Below are 17,027 nucleotides of genomic sequence, written 5' to 3'. Positions count from 1 at the left end.
GAGAGAGGGAGGTCTTCATTTTGATCTGTTTCTTTCTTCCTTCCCTGTAGGAGTGAAGGAGAAGGAGAGAGAAAAACCTACATCTCTGCAGGCTAGCTCTGAGTATAATGAGATAGAAAGGGAAATCCTGTCAAAGTTAATATTTCTCCAGTGGAAGACCTTCAGAAAGAAATGGCTTGGGACTCAGCATGACAGTTTGCCCTTAAATGCAAGAAATCATCTACCATATTGTACCAAACATGTTCCTAACCTCACACTGCAAATACACTGTGGGAAGGAATGGGTAAAAAAAAAAAACTCAAAGAAACTGATGAACTAAAATTCTTTCTGGCTTGAAAAGAGAAAATTAAGCATCCCACAAAATAGCTAATTCAAATTAAGGCAGGTATAATTAAGGCAGACATTCTAAGAGGTCCCTTATTTATGACATGAAACCCTCTTCTTAACACACAAAACAAACATAGATACTATCAGTATGCATCTTTTGTTTCTCTATTATCTGAGGTGCAGTGCCTGCGTTTGATAACAAAAATTCATATTTGCACAATTGAGGCAATTCACTGAGCTAAATTATTGTTAGCACTTTTGAGTGATGGAGGAGGTATTGGATATGTGGCAGACAGCACAATCATGTAGTCACAATTAAGCCATCACCCTGTACTGTCTTGTGAACAAATCACTCACTAGCTGTTCCTAGTGAAGTAGATCAGTTCAAATATTTAAGAATTTGGCTCATGTTCTGATTGTTACTCTAATAAAAGCTCACTGTGTCAATGTAAAAAGAAGTGAGATTAAGTTTCATACACCAAGAGCTTAGAAAAGGTATCTTTCTGGACCTAAGCTACAAAAACCTGTAGTCAACATGGGGATTCTTAAGTTGTGATCAAAAAATATAACTTCTCCTGGTCTTCTAGAATTGGGCTTAATTTTGCTTGAGCCAGTTGTCACTGGCAATCTGCAATCCCCTGATGCACACTAAAAACCTTCTGCAGGACCTACAAAACTCTCTGGGATAGGTTTTTCACACTAGGGAGGCTGCCATAGGAGAGAAGAAAATCTGAATTTTTCTGGCATTGGATATTGTGTTACAGCACTGGTTCTTGGCCCAAAGAAGCTCCTTATTGGCCACCACTGCACTGATAGTTATAAAATATATTTTTGTCTTTAACTTCCTTTTCAAGCTACAAGCATTTATGAAAAGGCTGAAAATAGGCTGTCATATGTTGAACAGATCATGGGAAGAAAGGACTCCGTAGAAAAAAACAATAATGCTAGGAAAGGTGGAGGAAAGTAGAAAGAGAGGAAAGCAGCATGTTACATGGACTTTATTAAGAAGGTCACCAGTATGAATTTGCAGGAACTACATAGAGCAGTGGAGGACAGGGAGTCTTAGAGATGTCCCATCCACAGGGTTGTCATGAGTCGAGATCGACTCGAGAGCAGCTAACAACAACAAAAAATATTAGAAAAGCAAATATTGTCACTCAGACACTAAGGAGTCTTTAACTCACAGTCAGTCAAAAAGTCCCAACCTGTAGCCTTTAGCTACACATTTCAATTACATATTCAAATTGTTGAAATCAGTCTTCGGAGTCATTGAGGTAGATGATTCTTCAAATGCCCCAATCATTGGTTTCTTATTTGTTTTGATCCAACAAAAGGGTAGCCTTTTCCATATGATCCCAATGACATCACTGTCAGCCCACTACAATCCAGTGTTTCCATATTGTCTTCTTGTCCCCCACCCCATCCAACAATAGTGATTGAAGTAGGGACAGTCTTAGCATACAGTTGCAGCACTAGATGGTCCAAATCAAACAGTATTGATATTTTTCAGAACTATTGTCGTTGTGTGCATACTTTCAGCATTATATTCATGTATTGCCTACTCCCTATACATTTATGTATTAGTGTATTTCTGCATTACCATATTTTGTTTTCAATTGGCTAATTAGTGTCATCCTATTTATTTCCTGTGGCCATGGAATGCCTTAATTGCACATAATTAGTTAGTTTTGGAACAGAAGTGGCTTCATTTATTTGTTTTTCTTTGTCATCAAAACAATGACTCTTTTTCATATAGCAGAATACAATAGAATTCATTATTGTGCAGTTGTCAAGGCTAAAAGAAAGAAGGAATAAATTAAACCTCAAAAATACTAATTAAAGTAATTCGGAAAATTTTCATAAGGAAGTGAAAAGAAAGTTATTAATTTATTTTATTCATAATGCATTTAAATATTTATATCACATTCCATTTCCAGGTTTCTCAGGAAGCTTATGATATAACCAATTTTGATAAATTAAAACATTTAAAACAGTAATAATAATTTAAATGAACTACTAATTTAATAGGAGATTAATAATTGGAAATTAAAGAATTTGATACAAGAACAATCAGTTAAAACAGTTTAAAACAATTTAAAGCCATACACATGTGCAAATTTTGATGTAGTCAGTTTAAACATTTCTTTCACTCCACTTGCCTTTTGAGACTCAGAGGAGGCTAAAGATCCCACCATATGATCTATAGCAATATAGGCAGATTTTAAACCTCCTTTAACCTACTAATTGGTGCAACATACTCCTAGATGTGAAACAGGGCTTTTCTGCCTAAAATAACATTTTTCTGTGTCTTTCCTTATTAATAACTTTGTCACATCCATTTTACTTCATTCTACTCTTGCTCAGTACAACTTGTCCTGGTTTTCATTTTTTGAGAGAGTTTATTACAAAGGGAATATGCAAGATAATCCCTAAAAGAATTTCCCTAAAAGATAAGATTTATTCATTTCTTAACAGAGAAAAAGAATGCAAGGGTGATGGGGTGGGGTGAGGGAGAAATTATGACAAACACATTGTGATCAGGACCAATAGGTTTTTATATATGGTATAATTGTCTTCCCCATGCTGTTTCTTTCCTCCATGCTATTGCATTGGATAACTCCAATGATCATGTTTTCTGGGGCTTTTGAAGGCTGTTGCCGAACCTAACATATGTGGGAACATTATATTGGGAAAGGTAGACCTTCAGACAAGGCTAGGCTTAAGAAAATATAATTAGAATGAGTGTCTGCTAAACAGAATTTTCAGATTCTACATACTAATCAATAATGTTTTAAACCAAATACTAAATGTTAAATCATTTGGAATAAAGTAAAATAATTCATTTATCTCTCTCTTCCTTCCCTACCCTACCCAAGCCCACTCTCTGGACAGATTTTCAATATTTCCTCAGATTATTTTTCATGATGTTTATCAATAAATGAGAAACAACTAAGTAGATAGGATGGAAATGCACAGAAAGCATGTTTTTTGGTGTCCTGGGTGACAGACAGAGATCTACAAACAGTTTTTCTGGCTGTCAAAATATAGTTTGGCCATTTAAAATAAAAGAAATGTCAGTAAAGCCAAATTTTATCATGGTCAAGAAAAATCAAATAAATTAGAGTAATAACCGTGTTTACTCATACACAGGTTTTATGCAACTGAAGAAGTTATTTTGATCCAGTCAGATGTAACCACTTTAAATGTTCTCTGAAAAGTAAATCCTGTTAAATTCAGGGTCACATTTTTGGGATAGGATTGCAGCCTCCAATCCTTCCCCTGTTGTTAAAATGTCCAAAGATTCATTTACCACAGATAAGAAAAATCCCATCTTAGAGGATAGAGAAAGATGGCATAAGGAGAAGTGCTCCCTGAAGAACAAAAATGGCCAGTGTGACTTGCAGTGAATGGAAACATGCATAAAGAACTTCTTTTTCTCATTTGGACATCGTGGACTGCATTAAAAGTGCCATGATTTGTGGCAGGAAATGTATCATGACCAGCTCAGAAATTCCATGTATCTTTTTCAATGTCCTATCTTCTCCCTTGCCTTGGGGGGGGGGGGGGGGGCAGCAGCATTAAAAGGGGCTATGGCCCTTCCATTGCCAGACACCCCACACTATTTACATGCAAGGTGGAAGGACTGACAGTAGAAGGGAGAAAAGACAAACTCACTGGGATTTCATGAGACATGTCCCTCAAAACCTTGAGGCTTTTTGTGTACCGGAAGGGCATGCTTGCAGAAGCCTGTTTGGCTTAGAAAACCCTCACTCATCCCTACCTAGAAGTACTATCATCACCACCACCATCAAGTAATGAATACCTTGAAGTGATCCATACATGTAATTAAGAAATAGTATAAAACACAGTGTGGAATGTGATATGTGTATGTTGGTCACAGACTGCACTGTCTACAAAAAAGAGATATTTGTGGTGCTTATGGATCATTCTGGCAGTAACACTCTTAGAACTAAAACTCTAGTCTCTCATTCCAATGTGAGAGCAACTCATTAAGTAGTCAGTGCATGCACTAGCATGAGGTTGTATCCTGGAAAAGGTTAAAACAGATTGTCAGTATGCCCACTCCTCAATGAAAAAGGAACTTAGGGTGTTAGATGGGCCTTGGAAACAAAATCAGGAGTACTTTAAGAAGGTTTACTTCAAGGAGGATGAAACAAACAAAAAAAAATAAATAAAATAAAATATTTTAATATTTGCTTGGAAACAAAATGCCAACTGGACATTCCCAATTTTTCAGTTGTATAGTTAATTCTCAGCTACACATCTGATGTCGAAGTGCACACTAAACAAACTTAGTTGTATGCAAGAGATACCCCTGGTGAATCTCCATCCTACACATTATATGCTGTTGGTTGTTGTGTACCTTCAACTTAGTTCTGACTTTTGGTAAACCTATCATGGGGTTTTCTAGGGCCAACAGTGTGTGACTCACCCAAGGTCATCTAGTGGGTTTCCATGGGGAATAGAACCCTGATCTCCAGAGCCATAGTCCAATGCTCAGACCACACCACCACACTGGCTCTCATGCAATACTTTACAGTGCACCAAATCTTCTATAGAGGATTGGGGGAATCTTCTGAAGTAGATTTGGAGTGTCTACTTGATGTTGCAGGGAAAGGAGGAAGAGAGTAATGCCTGCTGTGTACGTGAAGAGAAATCAGTTTGTGTAAGGATATTTGTAGCCCTCTCCAAATAGCTGTCCATCCTGATCCCCATGGGTCATGGCCCAGATTAATGCCAGGCTTTTACAGCAGGCTGGAAACACATTTACTGTAAAACACATCCTTCCAGGACATGCACCAGGGTGCTTCAGCCTGAACTGATTTGCCCTTAGCCATCTACAGACAATTACAACAGAATCAACACACACAAAATATCCTCACATATCCAATTGAAAGTGCACTTCTAATTTTTAAGGACATTTCCAACGTTTCTGGCAACATTAGAGCAATGAAATTCAAGTACAGGGAACTGTTACACAGAGCATTCCAAAGTCTAACTCAGGCCTGGTACAGATGGGTACGAAGCAGCGTGGTGGCACCGATTCTAGGGTTCTGGACTGCACAGCAACTGCATAGTCTGGTACCCTAGAATGTACTGCTGCCATTATCGTGGCGGCCTCCCATCCACACGGGCTGCCATGATGACGTGCACCACATGCAGCATTCGCACGTCATGCACAGGAAGCAGCATCATAAGGCTGCATTGCAGCCCTTATGACACCACAAAGAAGAAGCTGCTCTGAAGGATCATTTGGTGTGGCCACTACATGGCCGCACCAATGAGCCAGTGGAGAAAGGAGTCGCCCCTTTCTCATCTTTAATGCCGAGCTGCAGTGGGCACCTAAGGAGCAAGGGCACCCCTTTTCCAGGCCAAAGAGAAGCAGCATTTTGCTGCTTCTCTTTAGCCTGGAAAAATGCCAGATTGGGGCCACAGGGCTGCCAGTGAAGTTGACCTGGCCTCAATCCAGCATGAAAAGGGGCGGGTGCAGGGCAGTCTGTATCAGGCCTCAGTTAAATTTCAAAATATCAGCAAGTACAGAGGCTTCCCCAAAGAACAGCATGCCTACCTTCTGTCTTGTCAAAGTATATCGGAGGAACAAAATGACAACAGCTGCAGGTAAAATTCAGTCATCATTAAAAAAGAAAGGCAGCTCTGACATGTATTGAGTCAAAGTATCTTCAAAACAAGACTTATAGCTAATTACTGTTGGATTTTATTAGGGACAGAGCTACATCCTAATTTCAAATAAGCAAGTTATTGTTAATTCATTGGCTTCATTGGAGCTTTTGTATTTTTAATTTGTATGGAAGATGGGAGTAGTTTTAGAGTAGCCTGCTGTCAATTCTAATATAAAGTTCTCACACTTTGGGGACTTCATTAGCTGGGCACATTACTCAGCTGAGGCCACAATGAGACCTTTTAAAAATACAATAAAAGTTTTTTACCACCCTTTCTCTATTGCCAGATTATAGTGGAAGTGGTATAATAGCATAACTACTAGAACTGAAAACAGCTTGATCAGAAGACAAGGTATTACAGCCAGGCACTTTTTTTTTCATTTCTTGACTCAACCAACATTAAAACCTTAAAAGGGGGTAGCTGTACAATGTTGGCTGAATTTTCAACCAAACGTAATAAATAACAGTGGAGTCATAGAACATTATCACACAGTGAAGTCCTGCTGGGATAGATGCAGGATCTAAAACTCAAAGATGGATCCTACCGCACTGCCCTGTGGCCGGGCAGTAGGCAGCCTGTATACAACCTGGACTTCTCTGGGCTTCCCCTGCAGCTTTTCAAAAAATGGGATTTTCCCATTTTTGAAAAGCTGCACAAGAAGCCAAGAGAAGTTCATGCTGTCTACTGCCTGACCATGGGGCAGTGCGATAAGGTCCATCTTTGAATTTTAAATCCTGCGTCTATCCTGGTGAGACCTTGCTATGCGATAACCTCCATTGATTATCCTGGACAAATCTAGTGTCACCCACATCATTGTTCATTCTGTGCATTTTCTGCTCTTTCACAACAATAAATTTGTGAAAGATGACAGACGGGCTGTACAGACAGCCCCTAAGGGACAGTGCAATGCCGCTCCTTTCTCATCCAGATCAGGGCTACAGCAACCACATGCCATGGCTCTGATACATCCTTTCCAGGGCACAATAGCTGTGGTGTCGTGGCTATACGGTGCTCTTTTAGCACTGCATTATGCGGACGCAGCGCCAGAAGAGTGCCATGATTCCGCATGCTGTGTGGAGCAGTGCACATCATCACGGCACCCTGGGGGTGGAGTTGGGGCATGAGTCATGTGGACATGATGCCCCGACTCCACCCCCAGGCTGGCCTTAATGGCCAGTTTGAAGAGCCCCAGAGATGAACAAATTTGCTCCTCTTGAGGGAAGTCTTCTGGTCTGAATGGGGCAGAATGTTTGGGAGCAAATTTGAAGTATGTGGATAGGTTGAAGAGAGAAGTGAGCAAGAATTACTGTTGAACAAAAGGAAGTATGTTGTCATGATTTCTGATGCCATCTTTATAATTTGTTGCTTCAACTAAAATGCTTCCCACATGTTCAAGGATAATTTTTGAAACATGCTGGCAAAACTTCCTAAGAAATTAGTAAGGTCTGTCATGATTTATGTTTCCACCTATATGAGGAACACATTACACAAATGATAATTCAGAAAGTGGCACGCATGTGATTTCTACTCGCAGAGGTAATAAGTATCTCAGTAAAATATTTTAAGTGGGGTTTTAGTACTAAGGAAAGGTGATGCAAGCACCGACCCTGCTTGTGAGCACCAAAGAAATAACTCTATGAAGCTCCAACCTTGTTCTCCCTAGAATATGGTTGTCTGTAACATACAGGTTCACACATGTCCTCATCATGATGCAAAACTATATGAACTACATGGATCCATCTGCTCTTTCTGGATTAATTGTGTAACATTGGGGCTGTGCACACCAGCGCGAAAGGCTGGGTTGGGGGTGGAGTTAGGGCGTAGCATCCATATGGCACAAATCCTAGCTCTCCCCCCAGGGCAGCTTGACACTACACACTGCACCACATGGCGTGCAGCATCACAGTGTTCCTCTGGCACTGTGTTCATATGACACAGTGCTGAAGGAGCACTGTAAAGCCACGGTGCTGTGGCTATAACACTGTTTGCAGGACGGAAAAAAGAGCTACTTTTTGCAGCTCCTTTTTGCGCCCTGCAAAGGCCAGATCGAGGCTATGGCATGCAGTTGCTGCGGCCCCAATCTGGCTGTAAAAGGGGAGGCTGCAGGCCACCCCCAGCCCCATTGTCAACTATGGTGTCCATACCAGTACTGTTAAGAATATGGAGGTAAAAGAACATGGAATGTAGTTTCAGATCTCTCTCTATATATATAACTTGTGTGTATGTTATGTGCTTATATTGTTGTTAGGTACGTTTAATAAAATGATTTTTTTAAAAATAGAGTTTTGTTGAAAATCATTGCATAAATACCCTATTATAAACTACAAGCTCTGCAATAAAATCTATGTTGGAATAGCTTTGGACTGAAGTATTTCTTTAAATACTGACTGAAATATAGAGAGCCCATGGATCACTATGTAAACAAAATACTGGCTTTTCAGAATCTATGGCCAGCACATGTAGGTACCCCCTCACCATTCCTTTCCTCCAGACACTTTGAATCTTATCTGCCTGCACTGGCAAAATAACAATTCCAAAGTGTTGATTAAGCACTCACTGTTTTCCTACCAGTGCACAGGTGTTGTAAGATAAACTCAAGGGATGGGAGGAGAATGTGGACAGTGACAGATTTTTTTAAAAAAATGTTCTTCTCTCTTGTCTTTACATCAGCCCAGCTTGAATGAAAGCACACACCCCAGTTCCTATATAACATGAAATAATTTTCCACTATGTAAATAGGCTGCACAAAACCACACTCAGTTCCCCCTCCCTTCACTCCTCTTTCTCACATGAGATGATGAGATTGGACAGTTATATATCCAGTTTTATATAAACTACTAACTTATCCTAGATTACCACTATTAAGAATTACAAAGAATTAATATTAACTGATTCCTACTAAACTAGCATTTAAGCTGCACCCTCTTCCCATAATCAAACCCACAATACCTCCGTTTTTCACCATTTCTCTTCCAAAGTGGAAGGAAATTAAGGAGGAACGCTGTTTAAATGGCACACACATCTTCAGAGGCCAGAAGCTCCTTAGGATTGGAGCGCACCTTTGGCACGGCTTCCAGCCTCTTAGGACACATGTGTAATTTAAACAGCACACTTCCAAAGTGGCCCAAAGCAGTTTTATTTTGGCCTGTTTGTTCGAAGCCTAGGTTATTTGAAAGGGTAGGAGCTGAGGAAATGGGAGGATTGGATGAGGACTTTGTGCATGTACACTTTGGGAGGGGTTTTTTGACAAAATTTTCAGGTGAAAATTCACACAAAAGTTTTAAATGCAGGCCCAAGAGCCTTTGGAGAACTAGTGAGGGAGGCTTCATGGAGTCCAGAAGGGTTGCTCAGGGCCACATGTACCCCAGAGGCTGGGGTTCACTCATGATTTAAACTTCAGTTCTTCTAGTTCAGATGTAATAGAGAACTATGTTTTGTTCAAAATAGGAAGCCCCCCTCCCTCTTTTTTTCTGATAGTACTTAGGTAATAGTGTTGTTGTTTTTTTAAATCTAAGATTGCTGTCATAGGTAATATAGGAAGCTGCTTTATACTGAGTTGGCCTGGCATTGGCACATGTATATACACACCACTTTGAGGCAGGGTTTTTCCTAAGCATGAGCAGAGATACTGGGAATTGAATTTGGGACCTTTGGTTTGCAAAGCAATTGGTCTAATACTAGTGAGTTTGGGTTTATTTCTGGTCTGTTGACTGTAAATGAATAGATGAAATTTCTTCTGATGCATGGAAAAGAATAGAATAGGAAGAATACATAACCTCGGCACTTCCAGAAACTTTCACATAAGGAAAGATCATTCCCATTACATTAAAAGCAAGAATGGCGTTGTTCAGTCTGGTGGGTGTATGTGTGTAAGTGTAAGGGTGTAAGTGTGTGTGTATGGGGGGGGGTATATCCACATCGCGCAGGAATGTTGATGATCAAAAAAGGGGGTCATGGAGGACCTAATGGAAAATAACAACAACAAAAAATATTGCATGCTTCCAGCCATTTGATACCACCTTAATGGTCAGGGCTCTTTCCTATGGAATCCTGCAATGTGTAGTTTGGTGAGATATTTAGAATTATCTGGTTATATTGATGTAATGTAGGGAAGGGGGCTAGAGCTCTCTAGAGAAGTCTCCCAGCTACAAATCTCAGGATCTCATAGGATGGAGACATAACAGCTAAAATATTCAACGGCTATAATTTTGTAATATTGTATAAGTGTATAATTGTTCATCCTTCAACTCAGAAAGTAAATCCAGAAATGATTTAGTCTGGCTCCTGCTGAAAGAAGATCACAGAACATCATCTCTGGGATCTCACATGGTGATGAGGTCACTGAGGTAGTCCCACTTTGTTGTTGTGTGCCACAAAGTCATTTTTGACTTATAGTGGCCCTAAAGTGAACCAATCATAAGGTTTTCTTGAAATCTTTAGTTGGGGGGGTTGCCATTGACATCCTCGGAGTCTGAGAGAGTTTGCTCAAGGTCAGGGAGTGGGTTTTTATGCTTGAGCAGGGAATTGAACACCTATCTCCAGAGACATAGTCCAACACTCAAACTACTACACCACACTGGCTCTCAGTGGCCCTGTTGTCCCCTGGAAAATGAGGTGGCCCCAGCAGCCGCCAGGACAGATGTGTCCCTATGAACCTACACCCCAAGACTCTCAAGGAGGTTACCAACAGAGTGTCATGCCAAGAAGATCTAATTTCCTCCTGATAATTTGGTTTGACCCAATGCCAAACTTTCCAAAATGGTGATAAAATTAAGCATGCAGCATTAAACTGTGAAAGTACCTCAATAAATGCACCATAGGAATTTATTGCATTAGGTTTGCACCTGTGATAGACGTGGGATGTAACTTTAAGTAGGTGGATCTTATCGCTTTTCCACATCACTGAGGAGTATGAAGCCAATTTGCAACCCAGACTTCTGCCACATCTTTTAAGAATGGGAAAATCCTGTTCTTGAAAACATTTGGGACAAGCTCAGAGAAGCCCAGGTTGGAAACAGGCTGCATACTCTCCAGCGACTGGAAAATGCAATAATATCTGCTTTCTTAAAGTTACATTCTGACGCTATCACGGGAGCAAAGCCAATGCTATAGACTTCACAGATACATGATAATGTCAAAATGCATTTGAGATTTTTGTGGGTTTTTCAGGCTGTGTGGCCATGTTCTATAAGAGTTTATTCCTGACATTTTACCAGCATGTGTGGCTAGCATCTTCAGAGAATGCAGGCATGGAAGAGTTACACACACACACACACACACACACACACACACACACACACACAGAGTGTGACCCTGGGTAGGGAGGAGTGATTTGCATGTTAATCTTGGTATTGTTCTGTTGTTGATGGCAAGGCCTCAGGATGGGAAGATATGCAAAGAGGATTAGTATCTGCTTAATCAGTGAGCATTGTCTGCTGGGAAATCCCTGACCCTGGGTGGTTTCTCATTTCCTTTTGCTGATTCTTAATCTTGCTGTTTCTCAGGACTGGTAGCCAAACTTTGGCCCAGCACAGACTGGCACTTTGTGTTGGCATGGGGCCGAAAGTAGGGCCCAGGACAACGAAGCACCCACACACTCCTGAGCTCTACCGTGCACTGTGGGCACCATATTGGTGTCTCCATTTACACAGGGTGCACAACGATGATGTCCATGTAGCGCAGCACCCAAACAGTGTGGTGCCATACGAACATCATCTTTGCATGGTAGGATGGCAATGGCACCCCACACATGACCTAAAAAGAACCTGCTGGGAGCAGTTCTTAGGCCTTGTGGAGGTTGTAGCATTTGTCTGCTGTAGCCTCCATCCGGGGCAGAAAAGGGTGGCATCTCGCCACCCCTTTCTGCCTGTCTGTATGCCCCCCCCCATTTGTTCAATTTAAGGGTTTCTTCTTTCCTGTTGAAGTTGTCCAGGTGTTTGTGGATTTCAATGAATTCCCTGTGCATTTGACCAGATAGTTGTTGGCATGGTCCAGAGTTTCAATGTTTTCAAACATGCCCAGGGTGGTTTAAAACGTGTTCTGTTACTGCTGATTTTTCTGGCTAACCCAGTCTGCAGTGTCTCTCGTGTTCCTTGTAGTTTCATCACCATCCAAGGCAGATTAGGTGGCTCTAAGGGAGAGAACCTTTCCTTGATACCTGAATCACAATTATGGTCTGTTACAGTGATGTAAGGCAGTTTTCTTCCCTTATTCAACAGACAGCCATGTAAGCTTTACTATATATTCCATAGAATCAGGTCTAATGTTCACAATCAGCAACTTCATAGTAAAATGGTATCTGGACTACACAGTTTCAGAGTACAGGGTGGGTCATCATATGCTGCATGCTGTTCTCTATAAGCCAGTCAGTAATATCCTCCACATAGAAAGTGAGATATTTGAGGAAAGGATTTCATTTTGACTTTATCTCTGACATTTAATTTTTAAGCAATTATATCCTGTCAACTTCCACTTGCAGTATAAAGCAATCCTATATTGACACAGGTTTACTTGTTATAGGACGATAAATGATTTGCTTTAGTTTAGCAAGCTAAACACTATGATTTCATTGCACAATTGGGATTTTATTTGAATAAACTATGGTTAGCATTTCTGCTGTGATGCAAGAGGAGAAGGAGGAGGCTTTGAAAAGTACTTTAACAGAAAATGAGAGAAAATGTCATTCATCTGTGATTGAGCAAAATTGCCTATCTAACTGAGGAATGGGAATCATGTTGCCCTCAAGTGGTCTTCAGGATCTTGGTAAATATAAACACTGCCACCTTAGTGGTAGCAATATAAGCAAGCCTTTACTCTGCAGTTAGTTTTCACTTATCTCTAGGAGTTTAGGCATAGCATCTAATCATGCTATTCCCTGCTTGTTGTTTTAGCCATGCTTTCTCCTTTTCTGCATCAGTTAGTCTGTCTGCAGTTATTTTGAAATGCTTCATTTTGCTCTCTGCGGTTCTCCCTCTCTGCAGTTCTCACTTAAAGAACACATGCTACAGAGCTTCTCACAGGAATTTTTAGTACAGATTGGGCTTCCCTTATCCAAAATGTTGGAGTCAGAAATGTTTCAGATTTTTTATATTTTGGGATTTTTGGAATATTTGGCAGCCGCCAGTTTCTGCCATGGGAACAAATGATCAAGAGTGCTTCCAGCAAAGGTTGCTCGAAGGCAGAAGCAGGTGGCTGGAGGGCTCCCCAGAGATCTTCTCCACAATAATCAGGTTCCCTTTACAAAATAAAACGGTGCATTATAAACAGGCTACAGAAAGAGGCAATTGGAGAGGGATATGAGGAAATTTCAAAAATCTGCTTTTTAAAATATGCATGAAAAATAGATTCTTCTGATGAATGGGGTGGTGGTGGGAGGAGCCAGCAGTGAGAAGACCCAGGAAGAACAGTCTCAGCAACAGTGGCAAACTCCACACTGATGGGCAGCCCAAAATCCAAGTTGTCGCACACAATATACTGCACAGATAACTTTCTCTCATAGAAATGTAAAAACCTTGTGCAGAATAAATAGCTGTAAATAGTATTTTAAAAATTCAGTTTTTGAAATTTTTCTTAACTTGTGAACAAAATTGCTAAAATATTGTTGCTTCAATGGAGAAGGGATTAGCAAAAAATTACAGCCTCACTGTGCCCTCAGATCAGAAACAAGGTGTTATGGGATGGGTAATTTGGTCAGCTGCCTGTCCCATGGCATAAATGAATGACCAAGAGATCCCTCCTCCAGTTTCTTAGCACTGAAGACCCCCCCCCCCCAAACAAAGGCATGCATTCAAGGAACAGGCAGCTTGAAGACAGCCCTCTCCCCGCACCATCACCACTGCTGTTGACTTTTTTGTTGTTGTTTTCCTCCCCACTATCAGGAACGTTTTCTTCTTTTTTCAGTTATTGCTGCCACTTTGCACTACCCCAGCAGATTATTAGAAAGCCTGCTTCTTGGAGCTGTAGTTCAAATATATATTATTATTATTTTGATTTCTACTGCCTGGTTTTATCTTTGGCAGCATTCAGGGGAAAGGAAGTTAGTCCTTTTGTGACCTGACATAGCTTTCATTGAGCTAGCATTGCACCCTCTATAATTGCCTCTGCAGCTGATAGAACTTATCAAACATTTATATTATACAGGCTCATCCATCATGGGAAGGCATTTGCACTCTATTATCAGAAAAGAAGTAGGGTTGTCAAGGAATGTATGAAGTTTATTATGAGAATCACCCAATAACTATTAAATTTGGCTGTGCTGTAGCCATGACTTTAATGAGACCTATTGTAGACACACTCCATTTAACTTCCTTAGCAACATTTTTGAAAGTATTAATAGTTGTCAAATGAAAAGCCTCCACATTGCTGCTGAAGTTCCATTTGTATAATGCTAATAAGAACAAACAACTGAAGTTGCACATGTATATTCACTGGGCCTGTTCCCTCATAACACTCTCCATCTGATTTTCTAACCTGCATGCTCTGAGTTCAGTAACCATAGTGATAGGGTGAAATTTGTTAGAGATAAACTGGCTTGATCAGGGCTGTAAGGTGAACAGAGTCAAGAGGTCTGGACCATTAAGTCTCGAGTCTCCTGATAGCAGGTGTGTGTGTGTGTGTTATTAAAAAATTTCTGACACCTATCAGATGTGAGAAAAGAAGAGCTAATGCAAAGTAAATAGGCTACACCATTTTATTTCAAGGCTGACACTGACTTTCCCAATTCCCTGCTATGCTAAAACTGGTAGCTCATATTGGTATATTTCCCCTCTATCTGTATATCTTGCTTTGCTTTCTAAAGAGATAGTCTTGCCAGAGAGATTATAGAGCATCTGTGTTCACTTAGAAAGAGCTAACAAGGATTGTGTGGCCCTGGGGTTTAGCTATGTTTAGCTTGTTCTAGTCTGAGTCAGGTTTTTATATGATGCAACCTGCTGTGATAGTCTATTGGGAAACTATTTGTATTAAGTGGATTTTTAAAAATTCTGTAATGGTTGTTTCATTTCTCCCTCTTGCTGAGAATACAGATATTATTCAACTTTATTACAGTCTACTTTCAGACTGGTAAAAAAATAAAATAAAATAAAGCCCTAATGCTAAGAGGAAAAATCTCTTTGAATATGTTTCTGTGCTTTTTCCTAATTGTTTTCTGCCCTAGAGATTCATGGTTTGAAAGTCATGATAAGCAGGGGAAACAATGCTCGGGCAAATTATAAAAGGTGGAAACAAATGAGATGCTTCATTTGGATACACAAATGTTGTTCCTAGTACAGGGACGTGAAGAATACTCATTAATGTTCACATACTCAACATCAACAATAAAAGGTGCGTCTTGACACTCAGTACATCCTGCCAAGAAAAAAGAGACCAGCTCCAAGTTCTTCACATTTAAGGGTTTTGGTGAAGTAAATTAATGTGTGCAAAATATGCATGGTTTTCCTACACAGAAAATGTACCTACAGACAGAATATTGGATTTTTCATGCAGGAAACTGCATGAGGTTTTCATGCACAAAACTCTATATATTTGAGCAAAATGAAGAAATTTTACATAAATATAAACAACTGTGTGTGATTTGCACAATACACAGAATCTTGCACAGAAAACCTCATGTAATTCTTTTCTGATTTTCTGTGCAAAACAACAAGAACAAGGAAACAATCATATTTTTGTACACAGATCACTGTATTTTGCACAACATGCACATTACCTGCCCAAATCACATTTTCCATGCAGGAAAGCTATATGACATTTTGTGCAAACAAATTTTTGCCAATTATTTTTGTTATTGGTAGCCTAAAATACAAATAGTGCAATTGGTTCTTTGGTATCCATAGGAATTCTGTTCCATAGACCCATGCATAACAAAAAAGGTGGGATCTAAAGTAATGTCATTCGCAATGGCAGCACACTGCATGCATGACCACATGCATGACCACACTGGCATGGCCACATGCATGCACCACCATTGTGGTAAATGGGGTGGGGCCATCCATGGATGCTCACATCTATGTATAGTAAGCCCATGGATGGTGAGAGCTGACTATAGTCAGAAATTGCAGAGAAACCCTTCTGTTACACAGAAAAAAAATAGATATTTGCTGCAAAATTTTGTATTTATTTATTTAAAGTAGTTGTACCCTGCTCTTCAAGGGCCAGCACAGCATGAAGGGTTGAACATTGAACTAGGACACTGGGAGACCAAAATTTGAATCCCAGCTCGGCTAAGCAAACCCACTGGGTGAACATGGGCAAGTAATAATATCAGCCTCAGAAGGCTGCAATGCCAAGCACCCTCTGAAGAAACTTGCCAAGAAAACCCCATGATAACCTCACCTTTGGGTTGCTATGGGCCCGTACAGACAGGCCAAAATAAAGCTGCTTCATGTCACTTTGGAGGTATACTGTTTAAATTATTCATGCATCCTAAGAGGCCAGAAGCCACACCAAAGTCATGCTCCTAAGGACTAGAGCACAGCTTTGGCACAGCTTCTGGCCTCTTAAAATGTGTGTTTCATTTAAACAGCATACCTCCAAAGTGACACGAAGCAGCCTTATTTTGGCTTGTCTGTATGGGCCCTATATCTGCCACACACAAAAAGCTCCCAGAGGAGCTTATACATTATTACTTTAACAGTTTCCTCAAGTTTACAATCTGTGGCATTTGAAAAAGAGAGAGGGCATAGTAAAAGGCAGGTGGTGCTGAGGTCAACCTGTTCCTTTAAAGAGTGGTGAGGCTGGTTACAGTTTGGACACATATGTCTAGGAAAAAAGCTTATCAAATATGGATGTTGGTGAGTAAATGTAAAGATATCTTTAAGGCAAAAGTGGAAAGACTGAATTCTTCATGTTGCACCAGACCCCGGGGACAGACCCCCCCCCCGCCCAGAGGGTGAGTATCAAAATCACCCCAACATGGGAGAGGAGAATTGCATTAAATTGGTAAGTAGCTTCTCCTGAAGTCCATGTAGTGGAAGATTATTTAGGGGAACTCCAAATCT

The sequence above is a fragment of the Sceloporus undulatus genome, chromosome 4, assembly GCF_019175285.1.
Source record: "Sceloporus undulatus isolate JIND9_A2432 ecotype Alabama chromosome 4, SceUnd_v1.1, whole genome shotgun sequence".
NCBI lineage: Eukaryota > Metazoa > Chordata > Lepidosauria > Squamata > Phrynosomatidae > Sceloporus > Sceloporus undulatus.
Note: the sequence above shows the minus strand (reverse complement) of the source record.